The following is a 16,091-nucleotide window of genomic DNA, read 5'->3' as shown; positions in this document are numbered from 1 at the left end:
AACCACTTCCCCACACACTGAAACCCATTCCCCACAAACTGAAACCCATCCCCACAGACTGAAACACATCCCCACAGACTGAAACCCCTTCCCCACACACTGAAACCCATCCCCACACACTGAAACCTCTTCCACACACACTGAAACCTTTCCCTGCAGACTGAAACCCTTCCCCACACACTGAAACCGCTTCCCCACAAACTGAAACCACTTCCCCAAACACAGAAAGCCATCCCCACACACTGAAACCTGTTCCCCACACACTGCAACCTCTTCCCCACACACTGAAACCCCTTCCCCAAACACAGAAACCCCTTACCCACACACTGAAACCTCTTCCCCATACACTGAAACCACTTATCCACACACTGAAACCCCTTTCCCACACACTGAAACCCCTTTCCCACACACTGAAACACCTTCCCACACACTGAAACCCCTTCCCGTCACACTGAAACCTCTTCCCCATACACTGATACCCCTTCCCCACACACTGAAACTACTTCCCCAAAAACTGAAACCTCTTCCCCACACACTGAAACCTCTACCCCACACACTGACACCCCTTATCCACACACTGAAACCCCTTTCCCACACACTGAAACCTCTTCCCCACACACTGAAACCTCTTCCCCATACACTGATACCCCTCTCCCACACACTGAAACTACTTCCCCAAAAACTGAAACCTCTTCCCCACACACTGAAACCTCTACCGCACACACTGAAACCCCTTATCCACACACTGAAACCCCTTTCCCACACACTGAAACCCCTTCCCCACACACTGAAACCCATCCCCACACACTGAACCCTCATCCCCACACACTGAAACCCCTTCCCCACACACTGAAACCCCTTCCCCACACACTGAAACGCATCCCCACACACTGAAACCTCTTCCTCACACTTTGAAACCACTTCCCCACACACTGAAACCCATCTCCACACACTGAAACCCTTCCCCACACACTGAAACCTCTTCCCACACACTGAAACATCTTCACCACAGACTGAAATCCTTCCCCACACACTAAAACCTCTTCCCCACACACTGAAACCTCTTCCCCACACACGGAAACCCCTTCCCCACACACTGAAACCTATCACCACACATTGAAACCTCTTCCCCACACACTGAAACCGCTTCCCCACACACTGAAACCGCTTCCCCACACACTGAAACCCATCCACACACACTGAAACCCTTCCCCACACACTGAAACCCTTCCCCACACACTGAAACCTCTTCCCACACACTGAAACATCTTCACCACAGACTGAAACACTTCCCCACATACTGAAACCTCTTCCACACACACTGAAACCTCTTCCCCAAACACTGAAACCCCGTCCCCGCACACTGAAACCTCTTTCCCACACACTGAATCCCCTTCACCACACACTGAAACCCCTTCCGCACGCAGTGAAACCTCTTCCACACACACTGAAACATCTTCCCCACGCACTGAAACCTCTTAGCCACAGACTGAAACCTCTTCCACACACACTGAAACCTCTTCCCCACACACTGAAACCCCGTCCCCGCACACTGAAACCTCTTTCCCACACACTGAATCCCCTTCACCACACACTGAAACCCCTTCCACAAGCAGTGAAACCTCTTCCACACACACTGAAACCTCTTCCCACACACTGAAACCTCTTCGCCACAGACTGAAACCCTTCCCCACAAAGTGAAACCTCTTCCCCACACACTGAAACCTCTTCCACACACACTGAAACCTCTTCCACACACACTGAAACCTCCTCCCCACACACTGAAACATCTTCCCCACACACTGAAACATCTTTCACACACACTGAAAACTTTCCCTACAGACTGAAACCCTTCCCCACACACTGAAACCTCTTCCCACACACTGGAACCCCTTCCCCACACAATGAAAGCCATCCCCACACACTGAAACCTCTTCTCCACACACTGAAACCCCTACCCCGCACATTGAAACCTCTTCCCCACACACTGAATCCCCTTCACCACACACTGAAACCCCTTCCCCACACACTGAAACCTCTTCCCCACACACTGAAACCATTTCCCTTCAGACTGAAACACCTTCCCCACACTCTGAAACCACTTCCCCACACACTGAAACCACTTCCCCAATCACTGAAACCCCTTCCCCACACACTGAAACCCCTTCCCCACAGACTGAAATCCCTTAACCACACATTGAAACCCATCCCCACACACTGAAATCTCTTCCTCACACACTGAAACCCCTTCCCCACACTCTGAAACCCCTTCCCCACACACTGAAACCCATCCCCACACACTGAAACCACTTCCCAACACACTGAAAACCCTTCCCCACACACTGAAACCCAGCCCCACACACTGAAACCCATCCCCACACACTGAAACCACTTCCCTTCAGACTGAAGCCACTTCCCCACAATCTGAAACCACATCCCCACACACTGAAACCACTTCCACACAGACTTAAACCCTTACCCACTCACTGAAACCTCTTCCCCACAGACTGAAACCCCTTCCCCACGCACTGAAACCTCTTCCCCACAAACTGAAACCACTTCCCCAAACACAGAAAGCCATCCCCACACACTGAAACCTGTTCCCCACACATTGCAACGTCTTCCCCACACACTGAAACCCCTTCCCCAAACACAGAAACCCCTTCCCCACACACTGAAACCTCTTCCCCACACACTGAAACCTCTTCCCCACACACTGAAACCCCTTTCCCACACACTGAAACACCTTCCCCACACACTGAAACCCCTTCCCGTCACACTGAAACCTCTTCCCCATACACTGATACCCCTTCCCCACACACTGAAACTACTTCCCCAAAAACTGAAACCTCTTCCCCACACACTGAAACCTCTACCCCACACACTGACACACCTTATCCACACACTGAGACCCCTTTCCCACACACTGAAACCTCTTCCCCACACACTGAAACCTCTTCCCCATACACTGAAACCCCTCTCCCACACACTGAAACTACTTCCCCAAAAACTGAAACCTCTTCCCCACACACTGAAACCTCTACCCCACACACTGAAACCCCTTATCCACACACTGAAACCCCTTTCCCACACACTGAAACCCCTTCCCCACACACTGAAACCCATCCCCACACACTGAACCCTCATCCCCACACACTGAAACCCCTTCCCCACACACTGAAACCCCTTCCCCACACACTGAAACGCATCCCCACACACTGAAACCTCTTCCTCACACTTTGAAACCACTTCCCCACACACTGAAACCCATCCCCACACACTGAAACCCTTCCCCACACACTGAAACCTCTTCCCACACACTGAAACATCTTCACCACAGACTGAAACCCTTCCCCACACACTAAAACCTCTTCCCCACACACTGAAACCTCTTCCCCACACACGGAAACCCCTTCCCCACACAATGAAACCTATCACCACACATTGAAACCTCTTCCCCACACACTGAAACCGCTTCCCCACACACTGAAACCCATCCACACACACTGAAACCCTTCCCCACACACTGAAACCCTTCCCCACACACTGAAACCTCTTCCCACACACTGAAACATCTTCACCACAGACTGAAACCCTTCCCCACATACTGAAACCTCTTCCACACACACTGAAACCTCTTCCCCAAACACTGAAACCCCGTCCCCGCACACTGAAACCTCTTTCCCACACACTGAATCCCCTTCACCACACACTGAAACCCCTTCCGCACGCAGTGAAACCTCTTCCACACACACTGAAACATCTTCCCCACACATTGAAACCTCTTCGCCACAGACTGAAACCTCTTCCACACACACTGAAACCTCTTCCCCACACACTGAAACCCCGTCCCCGCACACTGAAACCTCTTTCCCACACACTGAATCCCCTTCACCACACACTGAAACCCCTTCCACAAGCAGTGAAACCTCTTCCACACACACTGAAACCTCTTCCCACACACTGAAACCTCTTCGCCACAGACTGAAACCCTTCCCCACAAACTGAAACCTCTTCCCCACACACTGAAACCTCTTCCACGCACACTGAAACCTCCTCCCCACACACTGAAACATCTTCCCCACACACTGAAACATCTTTCACACACACTGAAAACTTTCCCTACAGACTGAAACCCTTCCCCACACACTGAAACCTCTTCCCACACACTGGAACCCCTTCCCCACACAATGAAAGCCATCCCCACACACTGAAACCTCTTCTCCACACACTTAAACCCCTACCCCGCACATTGAAACCTCTTCCCCACACACTGAATCCCCTTCACCACACACTGAAACCCCTTCCCGACACACTGAAACCTCTTCCCCACACACTGAAACCATTTCCCTTCAGACTGAAACACCTTCCCCACACTCTGAATCCACTTCCCCACACACTGAAACCACTTCCCCACACACTGAAACCTCTTCCCCACACACTGAAACCCCTTCCCCACAGACTGAAATCCCTTAACCACACATTGAAACCCATCCCCACACACTGAAATCTCTTCCTCACACACTGAAACCCCTTCCCCACACTCTGAAACCCCTTCCCCACACACTGAAACCCATCCCCACACACTGAAACCACTTCCCCACACACTGAAAACCCTTCCCCACACACTGAAACCCATCCCCACACACTGAAACCCATCCCCACACACTGAAACCACTTCCCTTCAGACTGAAGCCACTTCCCCACACTCTGAAACCACATCCCCACACACTGAAACCACTTCCACACAGACTTAAACCCTTACCCACTCACTGAAACCTCTTCCCCACAGACTGAAACCCCTTCCCCACGCACTGAAACCTCTTCCACACACACTGAAACCTCTTTCGCCCACACTGAAACCTCTTCCCCACACAATGAAACTCCTTCCCCACGCACTGAATCCTCTTCCACACACACTAAAACATCTTCCCCACACACTGAAAACTCTTCCCCACACGCTGAATCTTCTTCCACACCCCCTGAAACCCATCCCCAATCACTGAAACCCCTTGCACACACACTAAAACCTCTTCCACACACACTGAAACCACTTCCCCACACATTGAAACCCCTTCCACACACACTGTCACCCCCTTCCCCGCACACTGAAACCCCTTCCCCACACACTGAAACCTCTTCCCCACACACTGAAACCCCTTATCCACGCACTGAAACCCCTTTCCCACAGACTGAAACCTCTTCCCCACTCACTGAAACCTCTTCCGCAAAGACTGAAACCCCTTCCCCACACACTGAAACACATCCCCACACACTGAAACCTCATCCCCACACACTGAAACCCCTTCCCCACACACTGAAACCACTTCCCCACACACTGAAACCCATCACCACACATTCAAACCTCTTCCCCACACACTGAAACCGCTTCCCCAGACACTGAAACCCATCCACACACACTCAAACCCTTTCCCACACACTGAAACCCATCCCCACAAACTGAAACCCTTCCCCACACACTGAAACCTCTTCCCACACACAAACATCTTCACCACAGACTGAAACCCTTCCCCACACACTGAAACCTCTTCCACACACACTGAAACCTCTTCCACGCACACTGAAACCCCGTCCCCGCACACTGAAACCTCTTTCCCACACACTGAATCCCCTTCACCACACACTGAAACCCCTTCCGCACGCAGTGAAACCTCTTCCACACACACTGAAACATCTTCCCCACACACTGAAAATACTTCCCCACACGCTGAAACTTCTTCCACACCCACTGAAACCCATCCCCACACACTGAAAACCCATCCACACACACTGAAACATCTTCCACACACAAGGAAACCTCTTCCGCACACATTGAAACCCCTTCCCCACACACTGAAACGTTTCCCTACACACTGAAACCCATCCCCACACACTGAGACCTTTACCCCACACACTGAAATCTCTTCCCCACACACTGAAAACCTTACCCACACACTGAAACCCCTTCCCCACAGACAAACACCCCTTAACCACACACTGGAACCCATCACCGCACACTGAAATCTCTTCCCCACACACTGAAACCTCTTCCCCACCCACTGAAACCTCTTCCCCACACACAGAAACCCATCCCCCACACACTGAAACCCATCCCCACACACTGAAATCCATCCCCACACACTGAAACATCTTCCCCACAAGCTGAAAGCTCTTCCCCAAAGACTGAAACCCTTACCCACACACTGAAACCTCTTCCCCACACACTGAAACCCCTTCCGCACGCACTGAAACATCTTCCACGCACACTGAAACCTCTTCCCCAAACACAGAAACCTCTTCCCCACACACTGAGACCTCTTCCCCACACACTGAACCTCCTTCCCCACGCACTGAATCCTCTTCCACATACACTGAAACATCTTCCCCACACACTGAAACCTCTTCCCCACACGCTGAATCTTATTCCACACCCACTGAAACTCATCGCAACACACTGAAACCGTTTCCACACACACTAAAACCTCCTCCACAGACACTGAATCCCCTTCCCCACACACTGAAACATCTTCCACACACACCTTAACCCCTTCCCCGCACACTGAAAACCCTTCCCCAAACACTGAAACCCCTTCCACACACACTGAAACCCCTTCCCCGCACAGTGAACCCCTTCTCCACGCACTGAAACCTCTTCGCCACACACATGAAACCCCTTCCCCACAAACTGAAACCGACCCCCACACACTAAAACCTCCTCCACAGACACTGAATCCCCTTCCCCACACACTGAAACACCTTCCACACACACTAAAACCTCCTCCACAGACACTGAATCCCCTTCGCCACACACTGAAACACCTTCCACACACACTTTAACCCCTTCCCCGCACACTGAAAACCCTTCCCCACACACTGAAACCCCTTCCACACACATTGAAACCCCTTCCCCGCACAGTGAACCCCTTCTCCACGCACTGAAACCTCTTCCCCACACACTGAAACCCCTTCCCCACACAAAGAAAGCCATCTCCACACACTGAAACCTCTTCCCCACAAACTGAAACCCCTTCCACACACACTGAAACCCATCCACACTCACTGAAACCTCTTCCCCACACACTGCAACCTCTTCCCCACACACTGAAACACCTTCCCCACACACTGAAACCCCTTCCCCACACACTGAAACATCTTCCCCGAACACTGATACCCCTTCTCCACACACTGAAACCACTTCCCCAAAAACTGAAACCTCTTCCCCACACACTGAAACCTCTACCCCACACACTGAAACCCCTTATCCACACACTGAAACCCCTTATCCACACACTGAAACCCCTTTCCCACAAACTGAAACCTCTTCCCCACGCACAGATACCTCTTCCGCACACACTGAAACCACTTCCCCAAAAACTGAAACCTCTTCCCCACACACTGAAACCTCTACCCCACACACTGAAACCCCTTCCAAACACACTGAAACACATCACCACACACTGAACCCTCATCACCACACACTGAAACCCCTGCCCCACACACTGAAACCCCTTCCCCACACACTGAAACGCATCCCCACACACTGAAACCTCTTCCCCACACGCTGAAACCCCTTCCCCACACACTGAAACCCATCCCCACACACTGAAACCCTTCCCCACACACTGAAACATCTTCCGACACCTTGAAACCTCTTCGCCACAGACTGAAACCCTTCCCCACACACGAAAACCTCTTCCCCACACACTGAAACCTCTTCCCCACAAACGGAAACCCCTTCCCTGCACACTGAAACCTCTTTCCCACAAAGTGAATCCCCTTCACCACACACTGAAACCTCATCCACACAGACTGAAACCCTTCCCCACACACTGAAACCTCTTCCCCTCACACTGAAACCCCTTCCCCACGCACTGAAACCTCCTCCACACACACTGAAACATCTTCCCCACACACTGAAACCTCTTCCCCACACACTGAAACTCCTTCCCCACGCACTGAAAACTCTTCCACACACACTGAAACATCTTCCCCACACACTGAAACCTCTTCCGCACACGCTGAAAATTCTTCCAAACCCACTGAAACCCATCCCCACACACTGAAAACCATTCCACACACACTGAAACCTCTTCCACACAAACTGAAACCCCTTCCCCACACAAGGAAACCTCCCCTACATACTGAAACCCATCCCCACAAACTTAAACCTGTACCCCACACACTGAAACCCCTTCCCCACAGAATGAAACCCCTTAACCACACACTGAAACCCATCGCCACACACTGAAATCTCTTCCCCACACACTGAAACCCCTTCCCCCACACTGAAAACCATTCCCCACACACTGAAAACCATCCCCACACACTGAAACCCCTTCCACACACACTGAAACATCTTCAACACAAATTGAAACCCCTTCCCCACACACTGAAACCCCTTCCACACACACTGTAACCCCTTCCCCGCACAATAAAAAGCCTTCCCCACGCACTGAAACCCCTTCCCCACGCACTGAACCACTTCCCCACACACTGAAACCCATTCCCCACAAACTGAAACCCATCCCGACAGACTGAAACACATCCCCACAGACTGAAACCCCTTCCCCACACACTGAAACCCATCCCCACACACTGAAACCTCTTCCACACACACTGAAACCTTTCCCTGCAGACTGAAACCCTTCCCCACACACTGAAACCTCTTCCCCACAAACTGAAACCACTTCCCCAAACACAGAAAGCCATCCCCACACACTGAAACCTGTTCCCCACACACTGCAACCTCTTCCCCACACACTGAAACCCCTTCCCCAAACACAGAAACCCCTTCCCCACACACTGAAACCTCTTCCCCACACACTGAAACCTCTTCCCCACACACAGAAACCCCTTATCCACACACTGAAACCCCTTTCCCACACACTGAAACACCTTCCCCACACACTGAAACCCCTTCCCGTCACACTGAAACCTCTTCCCCATACACTGATACCCCTTCCCCACACACTGAAACTACTTCCCCAAAAACTGAAACCTCTTCCCCACACACTGAAACCTCTACCCCACACACTGAAACCCCTTATCCACACACTGAAACCCCTTTCCCACACACTGAAACCTCTTCCCCACACACTGAAACCTCTTCCCCATACACTGATACCCCTCTCCCACACACTGAAACTACTTAACCAAAAACTGAAACCTCTTCCCCACACACTGAAACCTCTACCCCACACACTGAAACCCCTTATCCACACACTGAAACCCCTCCCCACACACTGAACCCTCATCCCCACACACTGAAACCCCTTCCCCACACACTGAAACCCCTTCCCCACATACTGAAACGCATCCCCACACACTGAAACCTCTTCCTCACACTTTGAAACCACTTCCCCACACACTGAAACCCATCCCCACACACTGAAACCCTTCCCCACACACTGAAACCTCTTCCCACACACTGAAACATCTTCACCACAGACTGAAACCCTTCCCCACACACTAAAACCTCTTCCCCACACACTGAAACCTCTTCCCCACACACGGAAACCATTTCCCCACACACTGAAACCTCTTCCCCTCACACTGAAACCCCTTCCCCACGCACTGAAACCTCCTCCACACACACTGAAACATCTTCCCCACTCACTGAAACGTCTTCCCCACACACTGAAACTCCTTCCCCACGCACTGAAAACTCTTCCACACACACTGAAACATCTTCCCCACACTCTGAAACCTCTTCCGCACACGCTGAAAATTCTTCCAAACCCACTGAAACCCATCCCTACACACTGAAAACCATTCCACACACACTGAAACCTCTTCCACACAAACTGAAACCCCTTCCCTACACACGGAAACCTCCGCTACATACTGAAACCCATCCCCACAAACTGAAACCTGTACCGCACACACTGAAACCTCTTCCCCACTCACTGAAAACCTTCCCCACACACTGAAACCCCTTCCCCACAGACTGAAACCCCTTAACCACACACTGAAACCCATCGCCACACACTGAAATCCCTTCCCCACACACTGAAACCATTCCCCACACACTGAAACCCATCCCCACACACTGAAACCCATTCCACACACACTGAAACATCTTCCACACAAATTGAAACCCCTTCCCCACACACTGAAACCCCTTCCACACACACTGTAACCCCTTCCCCGCACAATGGAAAGCCTTCCCCACGCACTGAAACCCCATCCCCACGCACTGAACCACTTCCCCACACACTAAAACCCATTCCCCACAAACTGAAACCCATCCCCACAGACTGAAACACATCCCCTCAGACTGAAACACATCCCCACAGACTGAAACACATCCCCACAGACTGAAACCCCTTCCCCACACACTGAAACCCATCCCCACACACTGAAACCCCTTCCACACACACTGAAACCTTTCCCTGCAGACTGAAACCCTTCCCCACACACTGAAACATCTTCCCCACAAACTGAAACCCCTTCCCCAAGCACAGAACGCCATCCCCACACACTGAAACCTGTTCCCCACACACTGCAACCTCTTCGCCACACACTGAAACCCCTTCCCCACACACAGAAGCCCCTTCCCCACACACTGAAACCTCTTCCCCACACACTGAAACCCCTTATCCACACACTGAAACCCCTTTCCCACACACTGAAACCTCTTCCCCACACACTGAAACCTCTTCCGCACAGACAGAAACCCCTTCCCCACACACTGAAAACCATCCCCACACACTGAAACCCCTTCCACACACACGGAAACATATTCCACACAATCTGAAACCCCTTCCCCACACACTGAAACCCCTTCCCCACACACTGAAACCCCTTCCCCACACACTGAAACCCCTTCCCCACATACTGAAACGCATCCCCACACACTGAAAACTCTTCCTCACACTTTGAAACCACTTCCCCACACACTGAAACCCATCCCCACACACTGAAACCCTTCCCCACACACTGAAACCTCTTCCCACACACTGAAACATCTTCACCACAGACTGAAACCCTTCCCCACACACTAAAACCTCTTCCCCACACACTGAAACCTCTTCCCCACACACGGAAACCATTTCCCCACACACTGAAACCTCTTCCCCTCACACTGAAACCCCTTCCCCACGCACTGAAACCTCCTCCACACACACTGAAACATCTTCCCCACTCACTGAAACGTCTTCCCCACACACTGAAACTCCTTCCCCACGCACTGAAAACTCTTCCACACACACTGAAACATCTTCCCCACACTCTGAAACCTCTTCCGCACACGCTGAAAATTCTTCCAAACCCACTGAATCCCATCCCTACACACTGAAAACCATTCCACACACACTGAAACCTCTTCCACACAAACTGAAACCCCTTCCCTACACACGGAAACCTCCGCTACATACTGAAACCCATCCCCACAAACTGAAACCTGTACCGCACACACTGAAACCTCTTCCCCACTCACTGAAAACCTTCCCCACACACTGAAACCCCTACCCCACAGACTGAAACCCCTTAACCACACACTGAAACCCATCGCCACACACTGAAATCCCTTCCCCACACACTGAAACCATTCCCCACACACTGAAACCCATCCCCACACACTGAAACCCATTCCACCCAAACTGAAACATCTTCCACACAAATTGAAACCCCTTCCCCACACACTGAAACCCCTTCCACACACACTGTAACCCCTTCCCCGCACAATGGAAAGCCTTCCCCACGCACTGAAACCCCATCCCCACGCACTGAACCACTTACCCACACACTAAAACCCATTCCCCACAAACTGAAACCCATCCCCACAGACTGAAACACATCCCCTCAGACTGAAACACATCCCCACAGACTGAAACACATCCCCACAGACTGAAACCCCTTCCCCACACACTGAAACCCATCCCCACACACTGAAACCCCTTCCACACACACTGAAACCTTTCCCTGCAGACTGAAACCCTTCCCCACACACTGAAACATCTTCCCCACAAACTGAAACCCCTTCCCCAAGCACAGAACGCCATCCCCACACACTGAAACCTGTTCCCCACACACTGCAACCTCTTCGCCACACACTGAAACCCCTTCCCCAAACACAGAAGCCCCTTCCCCACACACTGAAACCTCTTCCCCACACACTGAAACCCCTTATCCACACACTGAAACCCCTTTCCCACACACTGAAACCTCTTCCCCACACACTGAAACCTCTTCCGCACAGACAGAAAACCCTTCCCCACACACTGAAAACCATCCCCACACACTGAAACCCCTTCCACACACACGGAAACATATTCCACACAATCTGAAACCCCTTCCCCACACACTGAAACCCCTTCCACACACACTGTAACCCCTTCCCCGCACAATGAGATGCCTTCCCCACACACTGAAAACCCTTTCCCACGTACTGAAACCTCTTCTCCACACACTGAAACCACTTCCCCACAACCTGAAACCCTTCCCCACAGACTGAAACACTTCACCACAGACTGAAACCCCTTCCCCACACACTGAAACCCATCCCCACACACTGACAACTCTTCCACACACATTGAAACCTTTCCCTGCAGACTGAAACCCTTCCCCACACTCTGAAACCTCTTCCCCACAAACTGAAACCCCTTCCCCAAACACAGAAAGCCATCCCCGCACACTGAAACCTCTTCCCCACAAACTGAAACCGCTTCCCCACACACTGACACTCATCCCCACACACTGAAACCTCTTCCCCACACACTGCAACCACTTCCCCACACACTGAAACCCCTTCCCCACACACAGAAACCCCCTCCCCACACACTGAAACATCTTCCCCACACACTGAAACCCCTTCCCCACAGACTGAAACCACTTCCCCACACACTGAACCCTCTTCCCCACACACTGAAACCTCTTCCCCACACACTGAAACCCCTTATCCACACACTGAAAACTCTTCCACACAGACAGAACCCCCTTCCCCACACACTGAAAACCATCCCCACACACTGAAACCTCATCCCCACACACTGAAATCCCTTCCCCACACACTGAAACCCTTCCCCACACACTGAAACCCTTCCCCACACACTGAAACCTCTTCCCCACACACTGCAACCTCTTGCCCACACACTGAAACCCCTTCCCCACACACAGAAAACCCTTCCCCACACACTAAAACCTCTTCCCCACACTCTTAAACCCCTTCCCCACACACTGAAACCACTTCCCCACAACCTGAAACCCTTCCCCACAGACTGAAACACTTCACCACAGACTGAAACCCCTTCCCCACACACTGAAACCCATCCCCACACACTGACAACTCTTCCACACACATTGAAACCTTTCCCTGCAGACTGAAACCCTTCCCCACACTCTGAAACCTCTTCCCCACAAACTGAAACCCCTTCCCCAAACACAGAAAGCCATCCCCGCACACTGAAACCTCTTCCCCACAAACTTAAAGCGCTTCCCCACACACTGACACTCATCCCCACACACTGAAACCTCTTCCCCACACACTGCAACCACTTCCCCACACACTGAAACCCCTTCCCCACACACAGAAACCCCCTCCCCACACACTGAAACATCTTCCCCACACACTGAAACCCCTTCCCCACGGACTGAAACCACTTCCCCACACACTGAACCCTCTTCCCCACACACTGAACCCTCTTCCCCACACACTGAAACCTCTTCCCCACACACTGAAACCCCTTATCCACACACTGAAAACTCTTCCACACAGACAGAACCCCCTTCCCCACACACTGAAAACCATCCCCACACACTGAAACCTCATCCCCACAAACTGAAATCCCTTCCCCACACACTGAAAGCCTTCCCCACACACTGAAACCCTTCCCCACACACTGAAACCTCTTCCCCACACACTGCAACCTCTTGCCCACACACTGAAACCCCTTCCCCACACACAGAAAACCCTTCCCCACACACTAAAACCTCTTCCCCACACTCTTAAACCCCTTCCCCACACACTGAAACCCATCCCCACACACTGAAACCCTTCCCCACACTCTGAAACCCATACCCACACTCTGAAAACTCTTCCACACACAATGAAACCTTTCCCTGCAGACTGAAACCCTTCCCCACACACTGAAACCCCTTCCCCACAAACTGAAACCCCTTCCCCAAACACAGAAAGCCATCCCCACACACTGAAACCTCTTCCCCACACACTGAAACCGCTACCCCACACGCTAAAACCCATCCCCACACACTGAAGCCTCTTCCCCAAACACTGCAACCTCTTCCCCACACACTGAAACACCTTACCCACACACAGAAACTCCTTCCCCACACACTGAAACCTCTTCCCCACACACTGAAAACGCTACCCCACACACTGAAACCCATCCCCACTCACTGAAACCCCTTTCCCACACACTGAAACCTCTTACCCACACACTGAAACCTCTTCCCCATACACTGATACCCCTCCCCCACACACTGAAACTACTTCCCCAAAAACTGAAACCTCTTCCCCACACACTGAAACCTCTACCCCACACACTGAAACCCCTTATCCACACACTGAAACCCCTTTCCCACACACTGAAACCCCTTCCCCACACACTGAAACCCATCCCCACACACTGAACCCTCATCCCCACACACTGAAACCCCTTCCCCACACACTGAAACCCCTTCCCCACACACTGAAACGCATCCCCACACACTGAAACCTCTTCCCCACACTCTGAAACCCCTTCCCCACACACTGAAACCCATCCCCACACACTGAAACCCTTCCCCACACACTGAAACCTCTTCCCACACACTGAAACATATTCGCCACAGACTGAAACCCTTCCCCACACACTAAAACCTCTTCCCCACACACTGAAACCTCTTCCCCACACACTGAAACCTCTTCCCCACACACTGAAACCTCTTCCCCTCACACTGAAACCCCTTCCCCACGCACTGAAACCTCCTCCACACACACTGAAACATCTTCCCCACTCACTGAAACCTCTTCCCCACACACTGAATACTCTTCCACACACACTGAAACATCTTCCCCACACACTGAAACATCTTCCCCACATTCGGAAACCTCTTCAGCACACGCTGAAAATTCTTCCAAACCCACTGAAACCCATCCCCACACACTGAAAACCATTCCACACACACTGAAACCTCTTCCACACAAACTGAAACCACTTCCCTACACACGGAAACCTCCCCTACATACTGAAACCCATCCCCACAAACTGAAACCTGTACCCCACACACTGAAACCTCTTCCCCATACACTGAAAACCTCCCCCACACACTGAAACCCCTTCCCCACGGACTGAAACCACTTCCCCACACACTGAACCCTCTTCCCCACACACTGAAACCTCTTCCCCACACACTGAAACCCCTTATCCACACACTGAAAACTCTTCCACACAGACAGAACCCCCTTCCCCACACACTGAAAACCATCCCCACACACTGAAACCTCATCCCCACACACTGAAATCCCTTCCCCACACACTGAAACCCTTCCCCACACACTGAAACCCTTCCCCACACACTGAAACCTCTTCCCCACACACTGCAACCTCTTGCCCACACACTGAAACCCCTTCCCCACACACAGAAAACCCTTCCCCACACACTAAAACCTCTTCCCCACACTCTTAAACCCCTTCCCCACACACTGAAACCCATCCCCACACACTGAAACCCATCCCCACACACTGAAACCCTTCCCCACACTCTGAAACCCATACCCACACTCTGAAAACTCTTCCACACACAATGAAACCTTTCCCTGCAGACTGAAACCCTTCCCCACACACTGAAACCCCTTCCCCACAAACTGAAACCCCTTCCCCAAACACAGAAAGCCATCCCCACACACTGAAACCTCTTCCCCACACACTGAAACCGCTACCCCACACGCTAAAACCCATCCCCACACACTGAAGCCTCTTCCCCAAACACTGCAACCTCTTCCCCACACACTGAAACACCTTACCCACACACAGAAACTCCTTCCCCACACACTGAAACCTCTTCCCCAAACACTGAAAACGCTACCCCACACACTGAAACCCATCCCCACTCACTGAAAACCCTTTCCCACACACTGAAACCTCTTACCC

This window comes from Heterodontus francisci, chromosome 25, assembly GCF_036365525.1.
Source record: "Heterodontus francisci isolate sHetFra1 chromosome 25, sHetFra1.hap1, whole genome shotgun sequence".
Taxonomy (NCBI): Eukaryota; Metazoa; Chordata; class Chondrichthyes; order Heterodontiformes; family Heterodontidae; genus Heterodontus; species Heterodontus francisci.
This window is presented reverse-complemented; position numbering follows the sequence as displayed.